Source organism: Ovis aries, chromosome 5, assembly GCF_016772045.2.
Source record: "Ovis aries strain OAR_USU_Benz2616 breed Rambouillet chromosome 5, ARS-UI_Ramb_v3.0, whole genome shotgun sequence".
In the NCBI taxonomy this organism is placed as follows: Eukaryota; Metazoa; Chordata; class Mammalia; order Artiodactyla; family Bovidae; genus Ovis; species Ovis aries.
In genome coordinates this window covers 36,371,271-36,390,664 of record NC_056058.1, presented here as the reverse complement: position 1 = coordinate 36,390,664, position 19,394 = coordinate 36,371,271, and the positions used below count along the sequence as shown (strand labels likewise).

At 40.1% G+C, this 19,394-nt stretch overlaps 1 protein-coding gene across 29 annotated transcripts in view; it reads right to left on the bottom strand.

The window, feature by feature from the left end:
* The window catches only part of NSD1 (nuclear receptor binding SET domain protein 1), a 148,736-nt gene that overhangs the window by 85,810 nt on the left and 43,532 nt on the right, over nucleotides 1-19,394 (bottom strand). Inside the window, exon 3 of one of the 29 annotated variants that reach the window (XM_060415716.1) lies at nucleotides 15,699-15,813. The exons of the other annotated variants lie outside the window; for them this stretch is intronic. The gene's annotated coding sequence lies outside the window, so the exon portion shown is untranslated. The remainder of the gene's footprint in view (nucleotides 1-15,698; nucleotides 15,814-19,394) is intronic. 29 annotated transcript variants of the gene reach the window in all.

Here is a 19,394-nt window from a genome sequence, read left to right as displayed (position 1 = left end):
AGATATGCAGATGACATCATTTTAATGGCAGAAAGCAAAGAGGAATTTAAAAAGGCTCTTGATGAAGGAGAAAGAGTGAAAAAATTGGCTTAAAACTCAACATTCAAAGAAGATCATGGTATCAGGTCCTATCACTTCATGGCAAATAAATGGGAAAAAGATGGAAACAGTGACAGATTTTAGTTTCTTGGGTTCCAAAATCACTGTGGATGGTGACTGCAGCCATGAAATTAAAAGATGCTTGTGGCTTGGAAGAAAAGCTATGACAAACCCAGACAACATATTAAAAAAGCAGAGACATCACTTTGCCAATGAAACTCTGTATAGTCAAAGCTATGGTGTTTCCAGTAGTCATGTACAGATATGAGAATTGGACCATAAAGAAGGCTGAGCACCAAAAACAAACAAACAAACAAACAATGCTTTCAAACTGTGGTGCTTGAGGAGACTCTTGAGTCCTGTGGACTGCAAAGAGATCAAACCAATCAACTCTAAAGGAAATCAACCTTGAATATAAACTGGAAGGACAGATGCTGTAGCTCGAATACTTTGGCCACCTGATGCAAAGAGCCGACTCACTGGAAAAGCCCTTAATCTTTCCCAGCATCAAGGTCTTTTCCAATGAGTCAGGAGGAGAAGGGAGAGAAAAAGGATAAGATGGTTGGATGGCATCACTGACTCAATGCACATGAGTCTGAGCAAACTCCGGGACATAGTGAAACACAGGGATGCCTGGAGTGCTACAGTTCACGGGGTCACAAAGTCAGACACGACTTAGTGAATGAACAACAACAACGTCTTTAACATCCCATCAACAGTACAGTTCTCCTGCCCTGAGAGAAAGATGACTTTGTGTTTACTAGGACTGAGCTTCCCACCTGATAAACCACACAAAGGAGTGTCACATATGCCAACTGTTTCTAGGTAGCTAAAAATAGCACCTAAGGTACTTGGACAAAGGATCTGTACATTTACTCCAAGGAAGCATACAAACATTATGACTATCCATAAATTCCAAGTCTCAAAAGAGGCTTGATGAGTTCTATTTCAGACCTGATTGTCCCTGCTTATTGCCTACAGAAGTATCCACCTGGAACATATTAAGTGTTCAATAAAGAATATGCTGAATAGGGACTTCCCTGGTGTTCCAATAACAAAGACTCTCACTCTCAATGCAAGGGGCCTGAGTCTGACCACTGGTCAGGGAACTAGATCTCACGTGCCACAACTAAGAGTCCAGATGCTGCAACTAAGACTCAGCACAACCAAATAAATAAATAGGAATTTTTAAAAATGAAATATTTGTGGATGAAATGAGTGAAATCATTCAAATAAAATAATGATCAGTAATATCTGGAGCTCAAGGATACCAAAGTACTGGGCTCAATTCCATGATTCGTAAGTTACCACTCAACTTTAAGATTGCATTCAGAGTTAATTCTCACAGAATATGCTTACTAAAAATAGTCTCAGGCATCCCTGGTGGCTCAGTGGCAAAGAATCCACCTGCCAAGGCAGGAGACAGACATGCATTCAATGCTTGGTCCAGGAAGATCCCGCAGGAGAAGGAACAACTGAAGCCTGTGCACCACAACTACTGAGCCTGTGCTCTAGAGCTCAGGAGCCTTGACTACTGAGCCCACATGTGTCACAACTACTGAAGCCCACTCATCAAGCCTGGGTTTTGCAGCAAGAGAAGCTACCACAATGAGAAGCCCACACACTTCAACTACAGAGTAGTTCCTGCTCACCACAACTAGAGAAAAGTCTGCACAGCAATCAAAACCCAGCACAGCCAAAAGTAAAATAGTTAAAAACAACACTAAAGCCTAGTGTGTCAGACAGTAGGTGCTTAATAAATTTTTAAAAAACAGTGTCATTAGTTCTTCATGTATATACAGTTACTAGGAACAGAGACAGAAGCTACAGATTTTTTTAAAAAAACTTTTTGAAAAGTACGATGCAAAGGTGCCATTTCTGCTTATTATCATTCTGTAAGTTATCAGGGAAAAAAAAACTACATCAAAGGTAGCAATGGCTACAAAACTTTAAAACCATGATACCAAGATGGGACAGAAAAACAAATCTGGTCTTTCCTGCTAGTCCCATGGTTAAGAACCCACCTGTGAATGCAGGGGACATGGGTTCGATCTCTCTAGGCCAGGAAGATCCCACATGCCGTGAAGCAACTAAGCCTGCGAGCCCCAACTACTGAGCCAGAGTACAGAGTACCACAACTCATAAAGCCCACACGCCATGACTACTGAAGCTTGCACACCAAGAGCCTATGCTCCTTAAGAGAAGCCACCACGAGAAACCCATGCATCATAATGAAGAGCAGCCCCTGCTCACAAATCCCATATGCTGCCACTAAAGATCCCACATACCACAACTAAGATCCCACACAGCCAAATTAATGTTCAAAAGGAAGACGGAAGATCTAAACAGATATTTCTCCAAAGAAGATATACAGCAGGCCAACAGGCACATGAAAGAAAGCTCAACACTGCTAGTTATTAGAGGAATGCAAATCAAAGCTATGACAAGGTACCATTTAATACTGATCAGAATGGCCATCATTGAAAAAAAAATCTACAAATAATAAATACTGGAGAGGTGTGGAGAAAAGCAAAAACTGGAAAACACTACGGAGGTTTCTCAAAAACTAACAGTAGAGCTGCCATATGATCCAACGATCCACCTCTTGGGCATTATCCAGAGAAAATTCCAACTGGAAAGATATATGCACCGCACTGTTCACAGCAGCACTACTTACAATAGCCAAGACATGAAAGCAACCTAAATGTCCATCAACAGATGAATGGATAAAGATGCAGTATTCATATACAATGGAATTCTGAAAGTGAAAGTGTTAGTCACTCAGCTATGTTGCGACCCCATGGACGGTAGCTCGTCAGGCTCTTCTGTCCATGGGATTTCCCAGGCAAGAATGCTTGAGTGGGTAGCTATTCCCTTCTCCAGGGAATCTTCCCAACGCAGGGACTGAAGGCAAGTCTCCCAAATTGCAGGCAGATCGGCAGATTCTTTACCATCTGAGACATCACGGAAGCACAATAGAATTTCTACTCAGTCATAAAAAGGATGAAGTAATGCTCTTTGCTGCAACATGGATAGAACTAGAGAGTATAACACTATGTGAAGTAAACTGGACCAAGAAAGACAAACAACATATGATACCACTTATATATGCAATCTAAAATGTTACAAATGAACTTATTTACAAAACAGAATCAGACTTAACAGAGTATGAATTTATGGTTACTAAAGGGGAAAAGAGGGGTTGATAAATTACAGAATTTGGAATTAGCAAATAAAACTACTACATATAACGTAGATAAACAAGGTCCCAGTATAAAGCAAAGGGAACTATATCCAATACATTATAACAAACAGAAATGGAAGAGAATCTGAGAGCAGAATGTGTATAACTGAATCACTTTGCTTTACGCCAGAAACTAACGCAATACTGTAAATCAAATGTACTTCAATTTTTAAAAAAAAGTTAACAACCAACAAGAGGCCTATTAAACAAATTATGCAGAAAACAATGAAATATGCAAAGTGCAGATGAAGTTAAGGGATACTGAAAGTGTAATACACAGCCTTACATAAGTTATACCAACTACTTAGAAACTATGCCTGAACTACAATGATGAAAAAAAACTCACTGAGAAACACAAAATAGTTTCATTAAACTAAAAGTATCATGGGTGAAGATTTTCATAAACTTGAAACATTAATTTTCTCCTTACTATTTAATTCATTTACCAGGACAACCAAGAAAAAAAAAATATGAAAACCTACAGGGAAAAAATGCCTATACAAATGCATATTAGTAACGAACAACAACATCCAAATACTAGTGTTTTTTAAAAAAATTGTTTTTAGTTATTTTGGGTTAGCTGCAATATCTTCGTCACAGCACATGATCTTCGCCCCTCAAGAAATATGGGATCTTAGTTCCCAGACTGGGATGGCACATGATTCCCCTGAATTGGAAGGCAGATTCTTAACCACTGGACTGCCAGGGAAATCCCTGTAAGTGACCTCAATATATAAAAAAATTAGAAACGGGCAAGAATTTCAGACCAAATAGGCTTCCAAGCATGAAAATAGAGAAAATAAGGACAAAGGAAAATTAAGGGGGGAGGGGGGCGGGATATGACTCCTCAGAAGAGCTTAAAAATACCACCTCAGAGAGAAAGACTCTGGAACAACTCCTTGTAAAGGCCCATTATTCAACTAAAAACCTACATACAAAGCAAAACAAGAAACACAAACATGAATTCCTGACTCCAAAATTCCTGGAGAATAGCAGCAAAGACTAGAGTGAAGAAGTGTCATCTAAGCTTAGACTGGAGGACAGGCATATTTCAGAACAGCTATGTCCAATCAGATGAAATATACTGGTGCTTTCACAAGTGGCTCAACGGTAAATAATTCATCTACTGAGCAGCAGTCATGGGTTTGATCCCTGGGTCGGGAAGATCCCCTGAAGAAGGAAATGGCAACCCACTCCAGTATTCTTCCCTGAGAAATCTCATGGACAAGGAACCTAGCAGGCCATAGTCCAGGGATTCTCAAAGAATTGGACACAACTTTAGCGGCTAAACAACAACCTAAAATACAACTATATCCTTATATAAAAGGAAAATTCGGACACAGAGACAGAAACACATAAGGAAGTGATGTGAAGGCACAGGGAGAATGCTTTCTACAAACCAAGGTTCGACAGAGGCCACCAGACATTAAGAAAGGCATGGGACAGATTCTCACGGCCCTCAGAAGGAACCACCCCTTACCAACTACTGAACTTAACTCCAAAACTTTCACTTTCCATCAAGAAAGTGAATTTTCATCAAGAGGTCCAAACCAGACCTATAATGGTTTTCTAAGATGCCAAAGCCTTTGACTGTGTGGATCACAATAAACTGTGGAAAATTTGGGAAGAGATAGGAATACCAGACCACCTGACCTGCCTCTTGAGAAACCTATATGCAGGTCATGAAGCAACAGTTAGAACTGGACATGGAACAACAGACTGGTTCCAAATAGGAAAAGGAGTACGTCAAGCCTATATATTGTCACCCTGCTTATTTAACTTATATGCAGAGTACATCATGAGAAACACTGGGCTGAAAGAAGCACAAGCTGGAATCAAGATTGCCGGGAGAAATATCAATAACCTCAGATATGCAGATGACACCACCCTTATGGCAGAAAGTGAAGAGGAACAAAAAAGCCTCTTGATGAAAGTGAAAGAGGTGAGTGAAAAAGTTGGCTTAAAGCTCAGCATTCAGAAAACGAAGATCATGGCATCTGGTCCCATCACTTCATGGCAAATAGATGGGAAAACAGTGGAACCAGTATTCTTGACTGGGAAATCCCATGGACAGAGGAGCCTGATGGGCTAGAGTCCCAGGGGCTGCAAAAAGTCGGACAAGATTTAGCAACTAAACAACAACTGTTTTTATCAATTCCAAAAGGAGAAAAAAATATGTTTAGTAAAATACCAAGCTTTGGGACTTCCCTGGAGGTCCAGCGGTTAAAATTCTGTGTTTCCACTGCAAGGGGCAAGGGTTCAATCCCTGAAAACTAAAATCCCCCCTGACTCAGGGCACAATCCAAAAAAAGGTTAAAAAAAAAATTACAAAATACCAAATTTTAAGTATTATTCTAAAGAATTACATTATACAGGGCTATCTGAATTTTCCTTTGGAATTTCAACTTTTTCCTACCAATTCTTTTATTATTATGCTAAAAGTAGGCAGTTTCAGTATTTTACAAATAGGACACCTAAGGTGACAGGTTACATAAAACTCACACTATTGCTCCTTTAACATGCAAACTTTTTGAGTAAATAAAATAAAATAATCTTACATTTCTACAAGTTGGGTGGTTTATAAAACACTTTCCAATATGATTTCATTGTAACATGATAATAGCAAAGCTAAAGTCTACAGATAGCAGACCTCAGAGACTATAGTCACCTTAACGAAAAGGAGACTTCTCACACTATCTGTGTCCAACGCTTAGCCCTAGCAGTACTTGGCAAACAGTGGGTATTCAATAGTTACTGTCTGGTTAATTCCTAACTAACATGATATTCTTTATTATCGAAGGAACACTTAAGCATATTATTATTGTTGTTCAGTCATTCAGTCAAGTCCAATTCTTTGTGACCCCACGAGCTGTAGCCCAAGAGGCTCCCTCTGTCTACTGAATTTTCCCAGCAACAATACCAGAATGAGTTGCCACTTTCTCCTCCAAGGGATTTTTCCGACCCAGAGACAGAACCCCTGTCACCTGACTCTACTGCATTGCAGGCAGATTCTTTCAAGATTGAGCCACTGGGGGAGCCCCAAATTTCAAGGGACTTCCTTAGCAAATCTACCCGATAAGAAATACCACTGGGGGACTTCACTGTGGTCCAGTGGTTAGGAATCCACCTGCTCATTTAAAGGACACAGGTTTGATCCCTGACCTGGGAAGATTCCACATGCCAAGTGACAACTAAGCCTGTGCACCACAACTACTGAGCCAGCTCTCTCTAGAGCCCATGCTCCACAGGGGACGTTGTTAATAGAGCAGTATGAGCACAGCCCTTATCAGGCAGCCAGTGCTCTGCCTTATTATTCTGCACCCTATTACTAGGCAACAGGTCTTGCTCAGCCATTGGTCAGTGTCTCAGTGGGCCGCCCCCACAAGAAACCATCAACAACGGACTCTTAGTTGTCTTGCTCAGCTATTGGTCAGCAGGGCCCTGCCCATAAGTAACTATCAATGAGGAACCATTTAGGAAATGATTCAGCCAAGGGTCAGTGGTGTGCGGTGGTCATCAGGCAGAGTGTGAGGTAAGAGGCAGATTCAGGCCTTGTCTTAAAGGGCCTCCAGCTCACTGAGCCTTTGGCCAGCAGGTGAGCTGGAGGGCCCAGGGAACAGACTGGGGACTATGTTGTGCACGGCTTCAGAGTCCTTACTAAGGCCCTCCACTAGCCTTGGCCCAGGCTTTGAGGAAGCGGTGAACCTCTCCCCCAATCCCTGTCTCTGCGACCTACTAGCAGTGGTCAATTGTCTGGGCTGCAGTCAGTGAGACCTGGTCTCCCCCATTTGGGTGGCCTGAGGATACTGAGGGCTATTTGGGTTGGGTGCCTGGCTCCCTCAGTGATGACAGCTGGGCAAGATGTGGGAACCTGGCCCTGAAGGAGCTGCCAACTGAGTTCTGCCTCGTCTTAGTCAGGACTGGAAATAGTCCTGAACATTCATTGGAAGGACCGATGTTGAAGCTGAAGCTCCAATACTTTGGCCACCTGATGCGAAAAACTGACTCACTGGAAAAGACCCTGATGCTGGGAAAGACTGAAGGCAGGAGGAGAAGGGGACGAGACAGGATGAGATGGTTGGATGGCATCACCAACTCAATGGACATGAGTTTGAGTAGGCTCTGGGAGCTGGTGATGGACAGGGACACCTGGTGTGCTGCAGTCCATGGGGTAACAAAGAGTCGGACACAATTGAGCAACTGAACTGAACTGAGACCTTGGAGAGTAAAAGCAGTGCCTTGGCACCTTGCCCTTTCTTGTAAAGACAGAGACTAACATTCATTTGGTAGAGATTTATAGAAACGCTGTTACCTGACCATCACCTGACCTCAAGAACAAAAGATCTAGCACCAAGAAGTTTGTAACTAATCACATCCCTCCCCCATCTTTTGCTTTGAAAGGGGCTTGTGATGTAACAGTTATGTGAACCTAGCTGGGATGGCAGGGGGCTTGCTGATAGACTGGATGTGTATGCTAAAACAGAGAACTCAAGGATCACTCCTTTATGCCTTAAATACTGCAAGGATGGAGTTCCCATTTATTAAAATGGAGAAGACTACAGGAAAAGCAGGTCTGAGGAAATAAAATCTGGGATTTGGTCTTGGACAAGTATAAAACGCCATGGGACTCCCCTGGAGGGCCAGTGGGTAAGACTCCCCACTTCCCACTTCCACTGCAGAGGGCACAGGTTTGAGCCCAGGCTGGGGAACTGAAGTCCCACATGCCTCGGGAAAAGTAAAGCTACATGCCACAGCTGAGTCTGCGAGCTCCAGAGCCCATGCTCCCCAACAAGAGAAGCCTGCACACTGTAACTAGAGATGTACTTTAAGAGGGTTAGAGTGCATCCCAACCACATCACATATCGAGTAACTGCTAAGGAAAATAACTGTACTAAATATAACAATCTAGCCAGGTACATTTAGGCACAATAAAAAATCAGACACTTTGCTGAACACTTAATCACTTCTGATGTCACAGTAGCTTCCAAGAACAGGGTAGGAGGGTGTTTTTCTCCATATCATGCATGCAAAAACTGAGGCAGAAATTAATTCATTTACCCAGGTTCACAAAACTATTATTAAAATATCAATGCAGGGATTCAAATCTGACTCCAATAAAAATGCTTTAAACACTGCACCAATCTATTCGCTGAAGATAAACCAAAATTTTCTTTACATAAGATTTTACATTTTACAAATAAATTTTCCACACTATTTAAACATATATCGTATCCCCCTAACCATTTTAGAAATTGAAATATTCCCCCATCTAGAACAGCTACTGGGTTGGCCAAAAGGTTCATTCGGTTTTTCCCATAAAATGGCTCTAGTAGTGCTTAGTGGTCTTTAACTTCATTCGAAACAGTTCTGTCACACTGCACTGTGATAGCTGTCACATCACTGTGCGTTAAAAAAAAAACTTTTCAAGATTGGTGAATTTTGCGTAGCCATTTTAATATTGAAGATGGAAAGAAAAAAGCAACACCTTTGGCACGTTATGTCTTATTATTTAAAGAAAGGTAAAAATGCAACTGAGATGCAAACAAAGATTTGTACAGTATGTGGAGAAGGTGATGTGACTGATCCAATGTGTAAAAAATGGTTTTCAAAGTTTTGCACTGGAGACTTCTCACTGGGCAATACTCCACAGTCGAGCAGACCAGTTGAAGGGGATAGCAATCAAATCGAGATACAGAGAACAGTCAACATTAGACCCTGCAGGAAACAGCTGACATGATGAAAAGTGGATACTATATAATACTGTGGAACAGAAAAGATCATAGAACAAGCAAAATGAACCCCCACCAACCACACCAAAGACCAGTCTTCATCCAAAGAAGGTGATGTTGTGTATACAGTGCTATTGAAAGGGGATCCTCTATTATGAGCTGCTTCTGGAAAACCAATTAATTCCAACAGGTACTACTCCCAACTGGACCAACTGAAAGTAGTGCTCGACAAAAAACGACCAGAACTAGTCAACAGAAACCACGTTATCTTCCATCAGGATAAAAGCAAAACCACATTGCATGTTTCTTTGATAACCAGACAAAAACTGTTACAGCTTAGCTGGTAAGTTCTGATTCATCCATTGTATTCACCTGACAAAGCACCTTTGGATTTCCATTTATTTCAGTCTTTACAAAATTCTCTTAATGGAAAAAATTTCAATTCTCTGGAAGACTGTAAAAGGTACCTGGTACAGTTCTTTGCTCAAAAAGATAAAAAGTTTGGGAAGGTACAATTATAAAGTTGCCTGAAAAATGTCAGAACGAAGTGGAACAAAACAGTAAATGTGTTGTTCAATAATTCTTGGTGAAAATGTGTCTTTTATTTTTACTTTAAAACCATAGGAACTCTTTGGCCAACTCAATAACTTTAAGGAATTCCTCGCAGAAAAGTCTCTTGATGAAAGTGAAAGAGGAGAGTGAAAAAGTTGGCTTAAAGCTCAACATTCAGAAAACGAAGATCATGGCATCTGGTCCCATCACTTCATGGCAAATAGATGGGGAAACAGTGGAAACAGTGTCAGACTTTGTTTTTTTTGGCTCCAAAATCACTGCAGATAGTGATTGCAGCCATGAAATTAAAAGACGCTTACTCCTTGGAAGAAAAGTTATGACCAACACAGATAGCATATTAAAAATCAGAGCTATTACTTTGCCAACAAAGGTCTGTCTAGTCAAGGCTATGGTTTTTCCAGTGGTCATGTATGGATGTGAGAGTTGGACTATGAAGAAAGCTGAGTGCTAAAGAATTGATGCTTTTGAACTGTGGTGTTGGAGAAGACTCATGAGAGTCCCTTGGACTGCAAGGAGATCCAACCAGTCCTGGGTGTTCACTGGAAGGACTGAGGCTGAGGCTGAAACTCCAATACTTTGGCCACTTCATGCAAAGAGTTGACTCACCGGAAAAGACCCTGGGGACAGGAGGAGAAAGGGACGACAGAGGATGAGATGGCTGGGTGGCATCACCGACTCAATGCACATGAGTTTGGGTGAACTTCGAGTTGGTGATGGACAGGGAGGCCTGGCGTGCTTCGATTCTTGGGGGTCGCAAAGAGTCGGACACAACCGAGCGACTGAACTGAATTGAACAGTGGTTAGGACTCGGCACTGTCACTGCCAGGGCCCAGGTTCAATTATTGGCTGGGGAACTTATAAGATCCCACTAGCTGCACAGCATAGCCCCCTCAAAAAAATAAAAAAAATCAACTAACTTTCAAAAGTTTATTCGGGCAAGCAAAGCCACTGAAGCTGTTCTGTAGCTGTCAACACATTTCTGATTTTCGAAGAGCATTTTCTTCCACCACAAAGGGCAGTGGCTAAAATCTCAGAAATGGCAACTACATTTCAGTCTAAAAAAAAAAACCAAACAAACAACTAAGAAACAATGTGAGAGAATGTGGCATAGTTTAGAAAAGCAGTACTTTAAACGTAACTAAGTCTCATCACTTTTTAAATGATGAAAGAAATGGAAATAATTCAGATAGATGTTGGACAGGTACCTGGCTAATTACACAGCATCTGTATGTTTGACTCTAAAGGAAATCAACCCTGAATAGTCACTGGAAGGACTGATGCTGAAGCTGTAATACTTCCACGTGCTGCAAAGAGCCGACTCACTGGAAAAGACCCTGATATTGTGAAAGACTGAGGGCAAGAAGAGAAAGGGACGACACAGGATGAGATGGCTGGATGGCATCATTGACTCAATGGACATGAGTTTGAGCAAACTCTGGGAGGTGGTGAAGGACAAGGAAGCCTGGCATGCTGCAGTCCATGGGGTTGCAAAGAGTCGAGACATGAATGAGCGACTAACGAAGAACAAATACATCTGAATGCTATACAGAAATTTTCTGGGGCTTCCCTGGTGGCTCAGTGGTAAAGAATACGTCTGCCAATGCGGGAGACGGGTTCGATCCCTGATGTGAGAAGCTTCCACATGCCATGGGGCAATGAAGCCCATGTACCACAACTACTGAGCCTGTGCTCTAGAGTCCACATGCTGCAACTACTGAAGCCCATGCATTCTGGGGCCTGTGCTTCGCAACAAGAGAAGCCATCACAGTGAGCAGCCCGAGCAGCACAACTAAGGAGCACCCCAACTCTCCGAATCTAGAGAGAAGCCTATGTAGCGAGGAAGACCCAGACAGCCAAAATTAATTAATAAATTTAAAAAGCACTGACTCTGAAGTCAAACTTACAAGTTATAAAAGGCCTAACACATAATTACAACTCAAAAGCAGCTGCTATAATATTATTCACTGTGTTTCTTTGCAAAGGTATTACTTCAATTATTTAAATATTTAAATAGTAACACAATTCTGATGCTATTATATAATTTACATAGTATTATAACTTATTAAGATTCCCCAGTAGCTCAGCTGGTAAAGAATCTCCCTACAATGTGGGAGACCTGGGTTTGATCCCTGGGTTGGGAAGATCCCCTGGAGAAGGGAAAGGCTACCCACTCCAGTATTCTGGCCTGGAGAATTTCATGGACTGTGTAGTCCATTTGGTCACGAAGAGTCAAACATGACTGAGCGACTTTCACTTTCTAGAACTTATTAAAAATGAGTGTCCTCTCTGAGGGATAAACTATTCCCAAAGAGACTGTGAAAGACAGAGGGACCAAATGATTTTGTCCATGACTATGAGATAAGTAGGGTAACAAGATAAATAGCTATACTATTCTGTGCATTTGTAATTCACTAATACTTTGGCCACCTGATGCAAAGAGCTGACTCATTGGAAAAGACCCTGATGCTGGAAAGATTGAGGGCAGGAGGAGAAAGGGACGACAGGATGAGATGGTTGGGTGGCATCACCAACTCAATGGACATGGGTTTGGGTGAACTCCAGGAGTTGGTGATGGACAAGGAGGCCTGACGTGCTGCGGTTCATGGGGTCACAAAGAGTTGGGCACGACTGAGCGACTGAACTGAACTTACAGTGACTAAATTTAAAGTCTTAATCCTTCATATACACTTGCTTATAATTAAATGAGGAATTAAATACACTGAGAGTCAGCGTAACAGAAATGTATGGGCTTAATTCCTGCTATGCTCTTAAACCACCTGTGAGACTCTGAAGAGTTACTTTACCTCTCTTAGCTGGCAGTTGTTTGCCCGTGAAAGTAGGATAATAATGCCTCCAATTTTGTAGGAGGCTGAAGAACTCTAGTACTATTTTTAATCCAGTACGAGAAATCAAAAATAAATGATAGCTATTTTTAGTCAGTGATTACAATTCTTCTACCTTATGACAACTGTGATTTCCTTTCCCAGTATCAACCCAGAACTGCAAAGGAAATGTTCAACTCTAGAATAGAAAGTAAAATACTACTTAAAGCATCTGCTTTACTCCCACCTTACTCACAGCTACATAGTCAAATAAGTGTTCATGTATATTCTAGTTGTCCAAGCTCTTTTAACATCCATTTTATCATATGAATCTCAAAAACAACCAGGTGAGGTAGGCAGCACAGTTTTTATTATCCCATATTTACAGCAGACCAGGAAAGAGAAACAGAGAGTGACCTTGTCAGAAGTGTAGAGAGCTTTAACAAAAGGTGGAGATTAGAAGTTAGCATCATCTGACCCCTACTTCACCATACCAATCACAGAACAAAGGAGTGAACTGGAGTCCTTAAATCCTTAAGTGTCCTCCCACTAACCCTCTCTACATTGCAGACAGGAGTCAGAGCTAGGTCTATTAACTTTCACTGAGAAAAAAAGGGGATCTGGAACCCAGGTAGCAAAAGAAGAAAAAATCTAGCAAAGAGTAGTTAGATAAACGATTTCTGGCAGCATTACGATTTTAACCTACAGCAAGCTGAGGCAAAAGACTAAAGATTATCGTGTACAACTTGTTACTGAGTAAGTAATGACCTCCTGTTTATTGGCTAAATATCAAAAACAACAGATCAAAAAGAAAGTCATTGACAATAGATCAAAGAGAATCACTGAAGTCTTGGAAAAGGACAGCAGAAAAGCAGGGAACTGGTCCACTGAAAGCTGGAAAGCATAGCAGCTGCTAGGTTAGTCATGGAAACAGGTGTATTGAAGACCACACGGTAATTAAGGCTGGAAGCCCCGCCTGGATGTAGCATGAAGCTGCTCACAAAGGGCAGCCTGCTCAAGAGGGTAGAACAGAAATATACAGGCCAAGGCATTCCTGCTTAGCCTAGACCTTTGGCTTTATGCCATAAAAATTCTCAAACCCACAATAAAACAGGTTCGATAACAGCACAGAAGACAGGCCTGAAAGGGTGCAGCCCTCTACAACCCCAAAAGGCTAGAACGAGAGAGGAGAGCTATACTTTCTGGCCTGATACAAGAAAAGAAAATGCTGTATGCCATTATGCCTGTACATTATATTGGAACTGAATGATTTAAACATTAGTTTGGAGATATCCTTGAACTCTTAATCTGGAGAATTTCATAACACTGACCAGAAGCATTTTTGCTACAATAGAAAACTTAGTGCCAAAACATTACAACATAAATCAACTTCATTTTGCACAGTCTTTCTGTCCACAAATTTTTCTTTCACTGTTTGAGAAGCTATTATGTCCCCACGATTCCCATTCATCATTATACCATGTGACTATTGTGTATGACCTGGGGCTTATTTTCCCTCTGACTTCTGCTTTAGTCTATGCCTTTTATGGATTGGCTTCTGCTTCAGAAGATGCAGATCAATGGTTCTCAATCCTAGCCAGACCCTCATACCCACCCACAGGCCTGCAGAGACTGATTGAATATATACAAAGTGAGGTTTTTGGCATCTAGTTGTTTTTAGATCCATAGGTGATTCTGATGAACAGCCAAGGTTGAAAACAAATCATATAGCTAGCTAGTATTTTACTGTAATTATAGGCCTGAGTGAGTTTGTTTTGGTGGGGGAGAACAGTTTAGAAAAAATTTTAAAAACAGGTATTCTGACACCAGCAAGAGGTAACTGACTATACAATTCCAATGTAAAGTCACACAAGAAAAAGGAAGTGTTTTTCTGATACTCCAAGTAGGAGAAAATGAAAATGTACATTCTATGAAAATGTATATTCTTTCTATTTTAAACCTCATAGTGACAATGAGGCAGATATTAATTACTATCTGTTTTAGGTGTAGAATCTGAGGCTCAGAAATAGGAAGTGAGCTGGTCAAATGCCAAACAGAGCCACGTCTGTGCTCTGTTCAATCGCCCATGCTCTTTTCACCAGATCACAACACAGAAAAACAAATAAAACCATCAGCCTTTAGTATCTGTAACTATACTCAACCTCAACACAATTAGTGAACTTAATCTCTCATTCAATAAGGGGATTCTGCTCATAAACTCTCACCAGGTAACGTTCCTCACAACACCTTTACATCATAATTCAACTAACAGAAGATGCCTCAGTCTTCAAAAAAGACATCTGTTCTCCTTACTGTACTTCTTTATCTGCTGCTGCTGCTGCTAAGTTGCTTCAGTCGTGTCCGACTCTGTGCAACCCCATAGACAGCAGCCCACCAGGCTCCCCCGTCCCTGGGATTCTCCAGGCAAGAACACTGGAGTGGGTTGCCATTTCCTTCTCCAATGCATGAAAGTGAAAATTGAAGTCGCTCAGTCATGTCTGACTCTTAGCGACCCCATGGACTGCAGCCTACCCGGCTACTCTGTCCGTGGGATTTCCCAGCCAAGACTACTGGAGTGGGGTGCCATTGCCTTCTCCATCTTTATCTGAGTCAAAATTAATCAATACTGTTAAGAGACAAGTCACTAATGGATAGTACTAAACTTAAGTTAGCTCAAGTTTAAAACAAAGATGCCCTCAGAAAACACAGTAAAACAATTTGTATAGCTTTCTGCAATTTAAAAAAAGGGCAAATTTTACTCAATCTAACTTTATGTGTCCCCATGTACCTTAAAAAAAAAAGCAATGTTTTTGCCATACCTAAGTGATTTCCTCAAGATAACAGGAAGACCAGAATATGTGGCCTTCTATTCTAGTGTCTTTTCCCTAAGGCTATGCTGTCTTTCCAGTCTGAACACCCTACAACACCAGCCCTCTCATACAAGAGAGGCCCAGAATGCAAGAATTTTGGTACAAGCTGTGAAGATCTATAAACCTCCTTATCTTGATTATTTTGAAGCAAATCCCCAGATATATTTTCCTTCATGATACTTCAGTATGTATCTCTAAGGGAACGTTTAATTAACATTTATTATCTATTAATAGAGTATTCTAAAGAACAGAAATAGTTTCAAGACAGTGCAAACACAGGTGGACTGGCTTCCTTCCCCCTTGCCCTCCTCCACAGGTGACACCAATTTTTGCCCCCTGTAACAACACATTTTACATTTACTGGTTTAGGTGATCTCTCCCTCTGGACTTTTCAAAATCCTTGTGCTGAAACTCCATCCAAAAAGTAGTTTCAATTGTGTTCCTCAGAGAGTGTATCTTGAAGAGTCCCTCAGGGTCTGCCCAAGAGAGGAAGAAGAAAATATGCCTTTTCTCCATCCCAAATTAAAGCAGCGCCATCTTTTTTCTGTTCTATACTGACGTTCTGGATGAGATTCCATTTCAAACATATGATATTGATTATATGAGGAAATTTTTTTAAATGACATAAATTAACTTATTTACAAAACAGACTCAGGGCCTTACATAACAAATTTATGGTTATGGGGGTTGGGGACAGACCAAATGGAACTTTGGAATTCACATGAAAACACTATTATATTTAAAATAAACAGGGAACTCTCTGGCTGTCCAGTGATTAGGACTCTGTGCTCTCATTGTGGAGGGCCCAGGGTTCAATCCCTGGTGTGGGAACTAAGATCCCACAAGCTGTGTGATGAGGCCAAAAAAAAAAAGAAAACAGATAATCAACAAGGAGTTACTGTATAGCACAAGCAACTCTCCTCAGTTCTCTGTAATAGTCTAAATGAGCTGAATCACAACGTTGTTAATCTAACTGTACTCCAATATAAAACAGAGATTCTAAAAAAACCGTTATTAAAATATTTTTACACTAAAAAAAGTAATAGTGTGCGCCGCCATTATTTAAAAACAAAAACAAAATGGGGTGTATAGTATATACATTTGCTTACATATGTATAAAATATCTCAAAGGATAACACATAAGAACTGATAAACTGATTTACCAGGGATAGAAACTGGCTGATTTAAATATTTTTCACTATAAATCTTTTACAGCATATAAGGTTGTAAAATGCCATTTTCAAGCAGGAAACAAAAAAGAATGGCTCTAAAATCTTAACTGTAACAAATACTTTATTTAGAAGGCATCATGAGAGAGAGGAAAATCTGCGCATTGGTATAAAAGTTTCCTCTCACCACAGTCAATGTGAGTACACAATCTATCTCTGAATTAAAAAAGAAAGGAAATCTGAAAGGCAGATCCTTAGGATGCCCAGGATTCAATCATAAGCTCACAGACTTTGCACAATTACTAAATTATTGTAGTTCCTTTTAGCCTTTACTCAAGCTGCTTCCTCTGCCTAAAATGGTCTTTTAGTTCCTTTCCGCCTTATAAAAAGAATGAAATAATGCTATCTGCAGCAACATGAAAGGACCCAGAGATTATCTTACTAGTGAAGTAAAAAAAAAAAAAAAAATCATACCATGTACATGTGGGATCTAAAAAACTGATAGAAATGAACTTATTTACAAAACAGAAATAGACTCACAGACACAGACACAAATTTATGGTTATCAAAGGGGAAAGAGAAGTGGAGATAAATTAGGAGTTTGGAATTAAAATATACACACTACTATGTCTAAAATAAATAACCAACAAGGACCTGTTGTACAGCACATGGAACCATGTTGTAATAACCTAAAACGGAAAAGTATCTAAAAAAGGAACACATGTATAACTGAGTCACTCTGCTGTACACATTACACTAACACAACAGTGTAACCATATTTCAATAAAAAATTTAAAAAGAAAAAAGATACTAACACATTCAAAGAAAAAGAAAATTCATTTCTCCCACTCTCACCACTACCCTCCCAATCCCTTTTATGTCCCAGTTAACTCTTACTTAATCTTTGGATTCCCAGTCTCCACATTCTTAGGGAAAACTCCCTAACTAAGCACTTGGGATGCAAGCTCCAAGTTCCCTATACTTTTCCTCTCCCCCTCCCCCTTTATTTCTTTGTGGGGGCGGAGGTGGTGCTGGGAGGTGGGTTGCACAGTATGGCTTGTAGGATCTTAGTTCCTGGATTAAGGATCAAACCCAGGCCCCTGGGAGTGATAGCAGAGTCTGAACCCGTGGACTGCCAGGGAATTCCCTACTTCTCTTCCTAATCCTCAATTTAACTGTAGTTACATAAGTATTGCGGAGTATCCAGTTTAATGCTAGCCTTCCCCACAGTACTCAAAGGAGGGTCACTATATTCCCAGTACTTAAAACAGTGTCTGGCACATTGTTAATGCTCAGTATTTGTTGAATAATGAATGAATAAATGAAAGATTAAAAAAAATAACTTATTGAGATATTGTAAAAGTTTCTATCTTTCATTTCACTCCCTGCAGCTTTAAGTCCTACTTACATGTAAGTGGGAAAACAACAGCTGCATGCACAGAGGTACAAAGTACCTGCTGAAGTGTCACATTCATTTAAAAACCACAGCCAATGGGCATTTTCTCCTTTGGCTGCCAGTAGTCTACTTGGAATATTCCAGAAATTTAACTAATCCCCTTCAGTGGTGTATGGTTTGATTCCCACACAGAAGAAGAAATAAGAAATAAAAATACAAAGAGCTGTTGAGAAAAGAAAGCTACAGCATGTGCTAAGAGGACCCTGATACAAACAGGAAGGAACCAGAAAACAAGTTTCACAGTTTATCCATGTAGATTCTCAATGCTAAACCTGTTGCATTTATGAAAATGATGTATCTAAAGTTTCTGGTGAACAAATAGGATCAAACACCAACTCAAATGATGAAGAGCCCACATATCTTAAATCTACTGAAGTTAAGTAAATATGTTGAGCTAATCGGTGACCCACATAGTTTGAGAACCCAATGTTTGTGGATCAGTATTTGAATCCTTAAAGAAAAACTTTCACCCTTTAGAAACTGGGACCAACTTGAATCTTAGGTTTAGAGGAAAAAACATTTCTGAAAACCTTCAACCATGTGCCAAGACCTTTTACATGTAATATAGTGGAATCATAAAAAATGCTAATAGGTGGGGTATTAACCTCCATTTACTACTGAGAAACCCAAAACAGAAAATTTCCAATGGGACATCATTAATTGCTGAGCTCAATTCTGACTGATTCCCAAAGTTTGGGTATCTACCATCTTGCTCTCTGCAAAAAGTCTGGGCTTGGACTCTGAACTAAGATCTAGAGTTAAAAGAAAAACCTGAGCATATCACCAGAGGGGGATTTTTGAAAACCAAAAATTTTTTTTTTTAATTTTTCTAAGTTATTATAAACTCTTCCAACACAATCCTTTTAGATTTATACTGTACTAATCAGGAAAAGTACTGACAAAACCTATTTTAAACATTTCAGTATGTAGACAGTATTCAGAATTTACAATCATAAAATCTAAAAGAACAATTTAGTTTTTAACACTTCAATTTTTAAACACTGTTTGAAGACACTAAAATGAAGAAAAGGTAGAATTTTCTAATTTGAATGTTCACATCACAAATAAGCTTTATTGTAAAATGCAGACAGGATGTATCACTTGCCATTCTAGAGATATTTTTAGAATTTTACCTTGTGTATTATTATTCTAAGTGACATACAAAATATCCTTTTCCATGTGGTTTAAATAATATACTACATATCATTGACAAAGCTTTAACATTATTTGCCCTTCCAAGAATAACCTCTGAATAAGACTTTAAATACTATTTATTACTTCCAATAACGTAAATGCAATTCAAATTATCTTTCTACTAACCACAGAAAAATTAACCCTCGTCTTTTGTGATCACGTAGTTGATGACACAGCCCCAAAACAAAATCACTGAAGTAATAAATATGTACAATCTTTACTCTGGTGAGTTAAAAGA